The sequence below is a fragment of the Larus michahellis genome, chromosome W (genome assembly GCF_964199755.1).
Source record: "Larus michahellis chromosome W, bLarMic1.1, whole genome shotgun sequence".
In the NCBI taxonomy this organism is placed as follows: Eukaryota; Metazoa; Chordata; class Aves; order Charadriiformes; family Laridae; genus Larus; species Larus michahellis.
In genome coordinates, this window is record NC_133929.1 from 25,857,956 (window position 1) to 25,870,210 (window position 12,255).

The following is a 12,255-nucleotide window of genomic DNA, read 5'->3' on the forward strand; positions in this document are numbered from 1 at the left end:
AAAAAAAAGCCACATACTTGGAAAACTGCTGGGAAAGAGAGGAATCACAGGCTGGAATCTACTAAGAAAAGGAGGGTCTCCAGTAAAATTTGTCCCCTATTACTTGCTGACAAATTCTTCTGTTACTAGGTGTTATAGCTTGGACCCAGTTGGCCAGCGACAAGACAACAGATACAACCCCACATCTCACTGCAAGGAGAAGAAGAAGAGAGATAAAGAGATTTGTGAGTTTAGAAAAAAAACCTAAACTACTTTAATGAAATATTAATAATAAAATAAAAAGGAAATAATGAAATAGATACAATATATACAAACAGACACAAAACCATATCAAGCTCCCAGGGAGATATCATTGGTAGGCACTATGAAAGTTCCAGACTGGACTCAGTGACAAATGGAACACACTGACCAGGATCAAAAGGCAGACAAGCTGAAAGGGTCCTCCTTAGGCATCAGACATCAAAGAAAAAGAACCATTAAAGAAGAGACATCCTAACCCCTTTGATCCCTCAGCTTTTATACTGAGCATGGCAGACAGGATGGAATACCCTGTTGGTCAGTTTGGATCACCTGACCTGTCCACTCCTCCCCACAGGTGCGACCCCTCCATGGGGTAAACAACCAAGTCAGCTGACCCTGGTTGCCACAGCAACAAGTGTAAGCAAGAGCCTCTCTCACTGAACAGAAAGTTGTCTGCTTCATCCCAAATCAGGACACTTGACTAAACCTGCTCTGCTGATATCTTCTTTTAAAAAAATTACACACATGAAAGTATCAGATTTGTTCATGTTAATAAAGTGCTCTTCCATCAAAACCTCTAGCAATTCTTAAAGGTGACTATCCTCTCCAGCTCCATCACCACCACAAACCACAAGCCTGTATACAGAAGCTCCACACCTTGCACAGACTAAAATCTCTTGAATGAGCTGACAATTCAGATGCGTAAGGTTATGCCCTTTTGGCTCAAATTGTAAAAAAATATCTCTGTGACTCTCTCATCCACAGCTTGAACCTCAATTTAGTTATCTTCCTAATTACATGAGCTGGTGATACCCTAACAGGAAACATTTTGGAATCCGCTGATCATTTCTGTAGACTGATGCAAGATAAACTCTTTTCCCATAGCTGGTCTCACTCACAAAGACAGTGCGGGGATACGGTAGGAAAGGCAATGTGGAAACAGCTATACTGTTCACACATCACCTGGCACATCTCTCATAATGGGTGACAGTTTACATACTTCTCATCTGTATATACTCTGCTAATTCTTTATACTTGGCTCTGAAAGTGACTGGTTGTAGAATCCTTTTCTGAACAGAACTGTAAAACCAGTACTTTCTGGTTCTGCATTTCTCTTGTCACTAATTCACTATACAGTCTGCTAGCTGACGATAACTTTTGTTAACTGCCAGCCTAGGAAATTCAACCTGGTTAGTGAAAGCAGACAAGCTTGGTTTTTTTTATTCTGCTTTAAAAGGGCTCTAGGCCAAAATGCTTTCCTTTATGTGTGTGACATGTAAGACATGACAATCTCGTGGTTTCCAAAGTATGCTACGCTACTCACTCTTTGTATGCTCAAGGATTTACCTACCGAAGCCAGAGCAAGGTAAAAATCTGAAAAATTGATCAGAGCTGGGGGTGCCTATCAATATTCAGTGGCAGAAAATACATGGGCAAAGGACATTAAAGCATGATTTGTAGCTATATCATATTGAATAAATGCTCAGCATTTGGAGAATGGGTATAAGACATGGAATCTGGCAAAGAGATCTCACATTCAGAGCTCCGAACTGTCAGTAGGGTATATAAACTTTGGACAGTATGCAAGTTCTGTTAGCATCAAAGCATCAAAGCCAGAAAAAGTCCAGTTTCCTCATTTAACAACAATTTACAAGACTAGAGAAATATAGATGCCGAGGCAGAGTCTGTGCACCTGTCTGAAGTTGAGTACCTAGCACATTAAAACTGTTAGTCACATGATAAATCTGTTATTTTTAGATCTACAAACTGAAATAGAAAACAACTACTATCTTCCATAGCCACCTCACAGTGATAATTTAAAAGACTTGCTGGCTTGCCTGACAAACAGAAAAAAAGCTGTCAGTTTGGAGAAAAAGAAACATTATTTCACGTTTCTTGCTGCATTTCTCAACTGATTAAAAATCAAAATTCAACCAAGCACTAAAAACGTATTGTCAGCAAGTCATCATCCGAAATGTGATAATCATGTAAGGAAAATAAGTTAATGTAAAAAGGTTAACCCTAAAAGGCTACTCAAATTCTAGTTTCCTAAAATTAACCCTGCAATCTCTGCAAGGCTATTCTAAGCAGACAGAAACAGAAGATCGGAGACACCAAAATGTTGGTGCTGTTCTGGGAAGGAAGAAAGCCAGTGCTGCCACATATGTCACCTTTACCCTCCCAGCCAAAGGGCCAGTCCACAGCCTGCCCCTACGCTGACACTAACTCAACCAACCCAGGTTGCTCTAACTCATTCAGCACTCTCTCATCCAACTGGGGTAATTCTGTATCTACAGTCTCCCATACTGAGGGACATCTCTGACACAGGTAAGATGCTAGCAGGTAAAATTGATGATTTGTAAGGACGCAAAATGTTTTACCTGCTGCATAACAAGTCAAAATGCCTTTGTTCAACAGGAACAAAATTAAAAATTACTTAGGTTTTCGGGTTGCCCTGTGACATCAGAAATTTCAAGATGTAGATGCTCTGACACAATTTTAAAACCAGATTTTTTTTTTTTAATTAGAATCTCTACCCCCTTCTGTGACTCATGATGAATTAGTGACCCCAGAGCTACAAAATTTATTTCCAGTTTGTAAATGGGCACCAACAAATTTTGGATGGAAAAGTGTAACACCATGAATCCAGAAAAGAATAAAAGCAAAAAAAAACAATCAAAAAAAACCCCCTCGGTGTCCTGTTTGCCACTTGCTTTCACTCCTGCCTTTGAGTCTTCCTCCTTTCTGCTTCTGTTCCTAACTGCCTCTTTCTTTATTGCCACTCTTGCCTATCCTGGTGAGTTTTCCCATTCATGTCATGCCAGACATGTCTCACATTGTTCACAAACTTCACCTAGGCTTCATACACAATCTCTTGTTTCGTATTCTCTTTCTATTTTGCACAACTTCTGTTATAATTGATTTTATTTTTGGCTGACACTGTTTTTTATGATTGTCTAAGGATAGCAGTTCTTGGGACAAGGGACAACTTTTTGCTTTCTGTAAAACACTGTGAAAATCTGTAGACCATATTAATATCAGAGAATAAATATCAACAATACATGCTGGCAAAGGAAATTGAATTATCTGAGCTTTCCTTCCAGACTGGGTCTAGTTTTTCTATTTCTGATTTCATTGCTTCTTTGTTTTGATATCTGCCCTTTTATTTGGGCTCTGTCTTGCAGCCCTACCTCTCTGATTCTATATGGTCACAGCTATTCTTCTATCACAGGAGAAAACCCTTGTCCCTAAGAGGGAACAGAAGTGTTCAGTGCAATTGCTCTCATGTTAAACGCATGATAATCAGTGATGACGATGCAACAGTCTTCATTTCACTGGTGATAGGATTTCAAGTGAATGAAATAAAAGGGTAAGTCTGAACTCAGTTAAGGAATGGCTCAATGCACTAACAGTAGTTAATTCCAACCTGGATTTCCTCCTTGAACTGAAATTTGTCTGCAACTGAATTCCAGGCAGACAACCTGACACAACAGGAGAAGCAAGGAGAGTCTTGAAGAAAAATCTGTCTGATATGTCGAAGCGTAGGAATGAGATAGAACAAATGTGAGAAAAGGGAGATCTGGCAGTGACCAAAAGGAAGCTTTTGATGGGGTAGGAGCAGATAGGTGCCTGAAATCCATAAAAGGAGTTATAAAATGTTACTGCCTGATAGCAAAAAGTATACATTAAATAGAGGTTTTAATCAGCCAACACAGAAAGAACTTGTTACACAAACATTAGTTACTTCTGTGCAGCCACAGAATTTACAAACACCTGATAAATTTTTTAATGGCTCTAACAGGATCATAGATGCTTATGCAGTCATGGCTATGAACAAACCTGCTCTATACCTAAGAATTGTACTGATCCAACTGAAAATCCTGTGTGTCAACGCTCTCAAATGAGCCTGACAGTGCCTTTACAGTACTGTAGTTTATGACCAAGTAAAGTGAGTATTGCTGTCAGGGGTAACAAAAACAGGTTGTGCGGACATAGTTTCTACCATTTCTTACCATTTCAAAGGGTTGTCAGAAGGAATGGAGATGCTAAATTTTTGGCATCTCTTGCTTTACACGCGCACACAAAGTAAGTGATTTTTGCCATAATGAAGCAAAATCTCTGAAAAGGAAGAGGCAATTTCTAACAACAGGAAATATTTTGCTTTTGACTCTAGCTTAACGTATACTATTTTAAATTTCGAATCAAACATTTCCAAAGAAGAGATCAGAAAGGCAGAGAATAAATCAATACTTTTTCTTTCCATTTTGTTCTTCAGGAATAAGCTACAGGAACATATTTTGACTGTCTGCATTTAAAGAGGAAATTGCTTACTCTTTGCTATCCAGGAAAGCATCCTGGAGAACAGTTATCTTTTAACACTGTACAGCAGAAAGATGCTGTCAACTGTGCATGGAAACAAAACCCAAGTTTCTTATTTAACCTCCTGAGAGCAACTCCTTCTGACAAGCACTTCAAAGAAAAAAAAAAAGGAAAGATAAAAAACCCCAAAACAACAAAAACATGAATACCAAAACACATAAAAAAATGTTAATTAAGTAATGCACATAATATAAAGAGCATAGTCATCAGACAGAACTGTTGAGGGGTTTATCTCAAATTTTTGTAATTTGTATTACCAAAAAAACAAATCTTCCCGCTTAACTTCTATATATTTCTGCAAAACTACGAAACAGTCTTTACTGAGTGTCCTGGTTCCGGTGGGGATAGGGTTAATTTTTCCTGGTATTCCATGCCATGTGAGTTGTTGTTGTTGTTGTTGTTGTTGTTGTTGTTGTTTGCCTGTTCCCTTTGCTGTCCTGTTAAACTGCCTTTGTCTCAACCCAAGAGTCTTGCCTTTTCTTACGATTCTTCCTGTATTAGGAAGGCGCGAGCGAGCGGCACGTGGTTCTTTGTTGCCGTCTGAGGCTAAACCACGACAGTCCTTTTTGGCGCCCAACGTGGGGCTCGAAGGGTTGAGATAACGACAGAATCCAACTAGAACGTGGAAAAAACGGTTTTGGTTTTTTTTTTTTGTATGCATTTATTTTATTAGGTAAATAGTCACTGGTCATCATGTTGCTTGGTTTGTTCTCATGGCTGTGTTACATAAATTCCTATATGGCTTATGTACTCCCTGCGATGCTGTTTACCATGTCTGGAAGAGGGATGAGGATTATCATTCTGCTGTCCTGTGCGTTATCTGTTTATGATATGATAACATCACTGTTCAGACGGCTATTGTGGGGTGTTTATGTGGTTTTGCTGTCCTGTCCGTACATTGGACACCGTCTCTCAGAATTTGTTAATAGTTTCCCCAGCCCTTTTGCCTCCCTTTTCTCCTTCGGGTCAGGTATGACAGCTTTTGAGAATTTTGAATATCCTTGGGATACTCAAACTAGTGTGTTCCTAGTGCTATGTCTCCTGAATACGTTCCAGGTCTTGTTTAGGGTTAAGCGACTATTTAAGACTACCACCCGGAGATCTGCTCCGAGGCTGGATAGTCAGGGGTGGCATGGCATGTGGGAAAGCATGGGCAGGCACCTAGAGAACTACTCACCTCCCATGGTCTGGGACTTCACCCCTGAACAATTACAGGACCCTGATAAAGTGGTAGAATATTTGAAGGGAAAATGCTGTGGCTATTCTAGAGAGGCACAACTCACCGCGCTGTGCTGGGCCCTGGCCAGTATCTACCAGGCACTGCTCAGAATTATGCAGCACCCTCAAGGGGAAGAGATGGAAACCAGACCAGCAGCCGCTGCGGCTACTGCAACCCCTGCGGCAGCCCCTGCGGCTACTGCAACCCCTGCGTCAGCCACTGCGGCTACTGCAACCCCTGCGGCAGCCACTGTAGCTACTGCAATCCTTGCGACAGACACTGCGGCTACTGCAACCCCTGTGGTAGCCACTGCAGTTACTCCAACCCCCATAGCAGCCACTGCCACTGAACCAGGGAACCAACCCGTGCCGGTATCAGTTGCCCCCATACAGAAGAAGAAGTACACAAAGAAATCAGTTCGCTTAGTAAGAGATGATGATGAACCAGGGTCATCACGAGAGCAGGAGGAAGAGGCAGAACCAGAGATAATTACTCGATCCCTATCCTTGAGTGAGCTGCGGGATATGCGAAAAGATTTCAGCCGACTTTCAGGCGAGCACATTGTCACCTGGCTGCTCCGGTGCTGGGATAATGGGGCCAGTAGCCTGGAATTAGAGGGTAGGGAGGCCAGGCAGCTGGGATCCCTGTCTAGGGAAGGTGGCATTGACAAGGCGATTGGGAAAAAGACCCAAGCCCTCAGCCTCTGGAAACGACTCCTGTTAGGCGTGAGGGAGAGGTACCCCTTCAGTGAGGATGTTGTATGTCAGCCAAGCAAGTGGACTACCATGGAAAGAGGTATCCAGTACCTGAGAGAATTAGCCGTGCGGGAGATGATTTATTATGACTTGGACAATGCAGACTTACCCACAGACCCTGATGAGGTGCGATGCACAAGGCCCATGTGGCAGAAGTTTGTACGGAGCGCACCATCGTCATATGCCAACTCCCTGGCAGTAATGGAATGGAAAGGCGAAGAGGGACCAACGGTGGATGAGGTGGCTGTCTGGCTCCGGCGATATGAAGAAAGTCTCTCTTCCCCCCTTGTCTCAGCTGTGGAGAAACTGTCGCGGAAGGTCCAGCAACTTGAAGAGAATATGTTCTACTCCCCACCTGCACGGGCCAGCATCTCAGCTATTAGAAGCAGGCATTTCCCCACTCAAGAGAGAGAGTACAGAGGGTACACACCACGAGGCACCCTGTGGTTCTACCTGCGGGACCACGGAGAGGACATGAGGAAGTGGGATGGACAACCTACTTCGATCCTGCGGACACGGGTACAGGAGTTGCAAGGAAGGACAACCATAAAAGGGGATCCCTCCAGGAAAAGTGCCGCCCCAGTTTCCAGTGGGCCGTTCCCCAGACAAAGCAGAAGGCCTGATCTTGCTTCTGATCCTCTTGAAGGAACTTCCAAGTCATTTATGCAAGAAGTGAGTAATGGATACTATGACCAGTATTAGGGAGGCCCTGCCTCCGGCCAGGTGGAGGAAAGGGACAACCGGGTTCATTGGACGGTGTGGATTCGATGGCCTGGCACATCAGACCCACAGGAGTATAAGGCTCTAGTGGACACGGGTGCGCAGTGTACTTTAATACCATCAAGCTATAGAGGGGCAGAACCCATTTGTATTTCTGGGGTGACAGGGGGATCCCAAGAGCTGACTGTACTGGAGGCAGAAGTGAGCCTAACTGGGAATGAGTGGCAAAAGCATCCCATTGTGACTGGCCCAGAGGCTCCATGCATCCTTGGTATAGATTACCTCAGGAGAGGGTATTTTAAGGACCCAAAAGGGTACCGGTGGGCCTTTGGCATAGCTGCTTTGGAGACAGAGGAAGTTAAACAGTTGTCTGCCTTGCCTGGTCTCTCGGAGGATTCTTCTGTTGTGGGGTTGTTGAGGGTCGAAGAACAGCAGGTGCCGATTGCTACCACAACGGTGCATCGGCGGCAGTATCGCACTAACCGAGACTCTCTGATTCCCATCCATGAGCTGATTCGTCAACTAGAGGTTCAAGGAGTGATCAGCAAGACTCGCTCACCCTTTAACAGTCCCATATGGCCGGTGCGAAAATCTAATGGAGAGTGGAGGCTAACTGTAGACTATCGTGGTCTGAATGAAGTCACGCCACCGCTGAGCGCTGCCGTGCCGGACATGCTAGAACTCCAGTACGAACTGGAGTCCAAGGCAGCCAAGTGGTATGCCACGATTGATATAGCGAATGCATTCTTCTCAATCCCTTTGGCAGCAGAGTGCAGGCCACAGTTTGCTTTCACTTGGAGGGGCGTCCAATACACCTGGCATCGACTGCCCCAGGGGTGGAAACACAGCCCCACCATTTGCCATGGACTGATCCAGACTGCACTGGAACAGGGTGAAGCTCCAGAACATCTGCAGTACATTGATGACATCATTGTATGGGGAAACACAGCAGAAGAAGTTTTTGAGAAAGGGAGTAAAATAGTCCGAATCCTTCTGAACGCTGGTTTTGCTATAAAACGAAGTAAGGTCAAGGGACCTGCGCAGGAGATCCAGTTTTTAGGAATAAAATGGCAAGATGGATGCCGTCAGATCCCAATGGATGTGATCAACAAAATAGCAGCTATGTCTCCACCAACTAGTAAAAAGGAAACACAGGCTTTCTTAGGTATTGTGGGTTTTTGGAGAATGCATATCCCAGATTACAGTCAAATTGCAAGCCCTCTGTATCAAGTAACCCGGAAGAAGAATGATTTTAAATGGGGTCCTGAGCAACGACAAGCTTTTGAACAAATCAAACAGGAAATAGTCCATGCAGTGGCCCTGGGGCCAGTCCGGGCAGGACAAGATGTTAAAAATGTGCTCTACACCGCAGCCGGGGAGAACGGCCCTACCTGGAGCCTCTGGCAGAAAGCACCAGGGGAGACTCGAGGTCGACCCCTAGGGTTTTGGAGTCGTGGATACAGAGGATCCGAAGCCCTCTACACTCCAACAGAAAAAGAGATATTGGCAGCATATGAAGGGGTTCGAGCTGCTTCGGAAGTAGTTGGTACAGAAGCACAGCTCCTCTTAGCACCTCGACTGCCGGTGCTGGGTTGGATGTTCAAAGAAAGGGTCCCCACCACACATCATGCAACTGATGCTACATGGAGTAAGTGGATTGCACTGATCACGCAGCGAACTCGAATGGGAAACCCCAGTCGCCCAGGAATTCTGGAAGTGATCATGGACTGGCCAGAAGGCAAGGATTTCGGAATGTCACCAGAGGAGGAGGTGACGCGTGCAGAAGAGGCCCCACCATATAATAAACTGCCAGAAAATGAGAAGAAATATGCCCTGTTCACTGATGGGTCCTGCCGTATTGTGGGAAAGCATCGAAAGTGGAAGGCTGCTGTGTGGAGTCCTACATGACAAGTTGCAGAAGCCAGTGAAGGACAGGGTGAATCGAGCCAGTTTGCAGAGGTGAAGGCCATTCAGCTGGCTTTGGACATTGCTGAGCGAGAAAAATGGCCAGTACTTTATCTCTACACTGACTCATGGATGGTGGCAAATGCTCTGTGGGGGTGGTTACAGCAGTGGAAGCAGGGCAACTGGCAGCGCAGAGGCAAACCCATCTGGGCTGCTGACCTATGGCAAGATATTGCTGCCCGGATAGAGAATCTGGTTGTGAAAGTACGCCATGTAGATGCCCACGTACCGAAGAATCGGGCCACGGAGGAACATCAGAACAACCAGCAGGTGGATCGGGCCGCTAGGATTGAAGTGGCTCAGGTGGATCTGGACTGGCAACATAAGGGTGAACTATTCATAGCTCGGTGGGCCCATGACTCCTCAGGCCATCAAGGGAGAGATGCGACATATAGATGGGCTCGTGACCGAGGGGTGGACTTGACCATGGACACTATTGCACAGGTCATCCATGAATGTGAGACATGCGCTGCAATCAAACAAGCCAAGCGTTTGAAGCCTCTTTGGTATGGAGGGCGATGGCTGAAATACAAATATGGGGAGGCCTGGCAGATTGATTATATCACACTGCCACAGACCCGTCAAGGCAAGCGCTATGTGCTCACAATGGTGGAAGCAACCACTGGATGGCTGGAAACATACCCTGTGCCCCATGCCACTGCCCAGAACACTATCCTGGGCCTTGAAAAGCAAGTCCTGTGATGACATGGTACCCCAGAGAGAATTGAGTCGGACAACGGGACTCATTTCCGAAGCAGCCTCATAGACACCTGGGCCAAAGAGCATGGTATCGAGTGGGTGTATCACATCCCCTATCACGCACCAGCCTCTGGGAAGATAGAACGATACAATGGACTGTTAAAAACTACACTGAGAGCAATGGGTGGTGGGACTTTAAAACACTGGGATACACATTTAGCAAAAGCTACCTGGCTAGTTAACACCAGGGGATCTAACAATCGGGCTGGCCCTGCCCAATCAAAACTTCCACGTACTGTAGAAGGGGATAAAGTCCCCGTAGTGCACACGAAGAATATGCTAGGGAAGACAGTCTGGGTTAGTCCTGCCTCAGGCAAAGGCAAACCCATCCGTGGGATTGCTTTTGCCCAAGGACCTGGGTGCACTTGGTGGGTGATGCGGAAGGATGGGGAAGTCCGATGTGTACCTCATGGGGATCTGATTTTGGGCGAGAATAGCCAATGAATCAGATTGTGTGCTGTTAATTGCTAAGTAACACTGTCACTGTATGTCCTCAATGCTATAATTGCTATCAGTTGTACTACAAGTAAGGCACAGGGATGATGGGATAAGAACTGATCTCAGCAGCTGGCGCCCAGCAGTTTCCTCAAGATCTACATCTTCAGCCCACGGACTGCGTGCATGAGCCACACCAGGTGCACCAGTCACAAGCTCCGAAAAATACAGCACGCAACAGACCAGCACCACACAGCATCTCACCTGCCCTGAGAGACTGTTCTAACAGATGGAGCCCAAAGCCGTGGATTAAAAGAACTCAACGGACACTTTGGAGGGATGGCCCATAAACTAAGGGCATTATATGTGTGTGTATATATATATATATATAACAGGGGAAAGTGGTGGCAATTCATTGGAACCTGCTGGGCATGGCATAGATGGTATGGAATAAGGGGTGGATAATGTCCTGGTTCCGGTGGGGTTAGGGTTAATTTTTCCTGGTATTCCATGCCATGTGAGCCACGCCCACCCTGAGCTGCCGGGAGAGGGGGCAGGAAGTTGCTGCTTAAAAGCGGGCTGGGGCGTCCCGGGTCTGGCCGGCCGGCGAGCGGCGGGGAGCGGCGGTTCCGTAATCGCGTTTGTATATTCCCCTATCCGTGTTGTTGTTGTTGTTGTTGTTGTTGTTGTTGTTGTTGTTGTTGTTGTTGTTTGCCTGTTCCCTTTGCTGTCCTGTTAAACTGCCTTTGTCTCAACCCAAGAGTCTTGCCTTTTCTTACGATTCTTCCTGTATTAGGAAGGCGCGAGCGAGCGGCACGTGGTTCTTTGTTGCCGTCTGAGGCTAAACCACGACACTGAGGAACCTTATAAAATATCAAATCTACTGGTAACATTGCTATCCTATACAACACATACAGACCAAGTCTCATGTCTGCTCAGAGTCAGGCCAAAACCAGCAGAGTTGAGATCTCTAACTGCCTCATACAGACTGCCTGCATCCAGAAGACAAGATGTCTTGTGGTTCTTGATGTGAGGAAGAAACAACTGAAGACTGCTTTGAGAGGATTAAGGGAGTGAAACAGACAACTATCCTCAGAAACAGAAGAAATGCAGAGGATCTGAGTGAGAAACTAAAACAGAAAAGAACTGGATTCCTCAGGATGATAGGACAAACAATTCAAGCAAAGCAAAAGGAATCAAAAGGAAGGGGACGTTATCCTCACACAGTACCTGGTTATGAAACACGTTGACTCATACAATCCTCCTTTGGTAGCTTCCATTTGAAAATTGCTCATGATTCTCCTTGCACTGTTCAGTATTCCACTGAAGCAGAACTTTTTCAGAATACTTTATCATACAAGTCCAATGATTTCTGTCCTTTGGTATTTTCTCTTTCCCGTTAATGCATACCACTAAAAACAAAGTTATCATTAAAATAATGCATACATGCCCCAAATCCCAATATTTCTTTTTCATGTTTCATGGCATCCTAATATAAGCTGTTGAACTATTGATGTGTCCCCAACTCGGTACTAAGAGGAACTAGTACTCGGTACTAAGAGAAACTAGTAAATGAGTATCTGAACACACAGATTGGAAGCTCTTTTCTTTTCACCAGACAATATTTTATAGGTAACTGCCCTGACATTCATAAGAATATTTGTGAAATAGAACATAACCAGAAAGAGAAAAATATGCACCATGTACCCCAAGTCACTGTAGTTTGAGGACAAGAACCTACAAACTCCATTTCCTTCTGCCAACCTCTAAGATTTCCTCTTC

General features: G+C 45.0%; 1 protein-coding gene across 2 annotated transcripts in view; it reads right to left on the reverse strand.

The window, feature by feature from the left end:
* LOC141735566 (uncharacterized) overlaps positions 1–12,255 on the reverse strand; it is a 52,349-nt gene that overhangs the window by 1,836 nt on the left and 38,258 nt on the right. Inside the window, exon 1 of one of the 2 annotated variants that reach the window (XR_012584785.1) lies at positions 18–177. The exons of the other annotated variant lie outside the window; for it this stretch is intronic. The gene's annotated coding sequence lies outside the window, so the exon portion shown is untranslated. Of the gene's footprint in view, positions 1–17; positions 178–12,255 lie in introns of those variants that run through there. 2 annotated transcript variants of the gene reach the window in all.